Below are 953 nucleotides of genomic sequence, written 5' to 3'. Positions count from 1 at the left end.
TTACGTCGCGGGGGTACAAGTGCTTACAGTTCGTCAGAGCAAGCACCGTTAAAGTATTTGTAGAACAGGCAGAGGGATGCAACATTTCGTCGATGGGACAGAGGCTGAAGTTTAGCTGATAGTTCAGGACCTATCAGATTAGCGACTCTCTTTTGAACCTTGTCTAGGAGTGAGAGATAGTAGCAGATACACCATCCCAAATATGACAACAATACTCCATACATGGGCGAATGGTGGCCTTATAGAGGCACAGGATACTTTCAGGCGTTAGTAGCTTTCTAGCACGGTAGAGAGAACCTACCTTTTCACAAGATCAGTATCGTTTTGAAGTTCTTTCAGACGACAAATATCGAAAGATGGGTAAAAATATTAATATCTTCACCTTCAACTGGGCACTTTTCTACGAGGGGGTCACCTTTTTCTGTCGATATTTTCGAAAGACAGGTACATAGATAGATATTACTTTAATGAATTATTTTTCTACAACTGTAAATATCTTGGAAGAAATCAACTTGAAGAAAATCAGTTGAGTTGGGTAGCGACAATGCAAACAAAAAACATCGGCACTTATGCATGACAGTTACATGAGGCGAATATTTTTATTTTAGTTTCAAGAACCGCCGACAGATGTCGCTTCTGAAGGGTCGATAACTCTTCATTTTCTAAAAGTTAGTGCAAACTAAAATTATATTTTTATGTATTTTTATACAATTTTTCTGTACAAAGAAATTATTCTTAAACCTCTATAAATGTTTCATGTTTTATAAATTATATTTTGTTACATTTTTACATTTTACCTTACCGACAAAAAATAATTCTAAAAACAATCTATAAATGTTTTTAACATATTTATCATTTTATTTTCAGTTATGAATCACTCATTGAAAAGAAATCATATTAATACATCAAAATTATATTTTGATACATTTTTTATAAAATGAATGTTTCGATTT

The sequence above is a fragment of the Euprymna scolopes genome, chromosome 10 (genome assembly GCF_053919585.1).
Source record: "Euprymna scolopes isolate OS-2025 chromosome 10, ASM5391958v1, whole genome shotgun sequence".
NCBI classification, from domain to species: domain Eukaryota; kingdom Metazoa; phylum Mollusca; class Cephalopoda; order Sepiida; family Sepiolidae; genus Euprymna; species Euprymna scolopes.
This window is presented reverse-complemented; position numbering follows the sequence as displayed.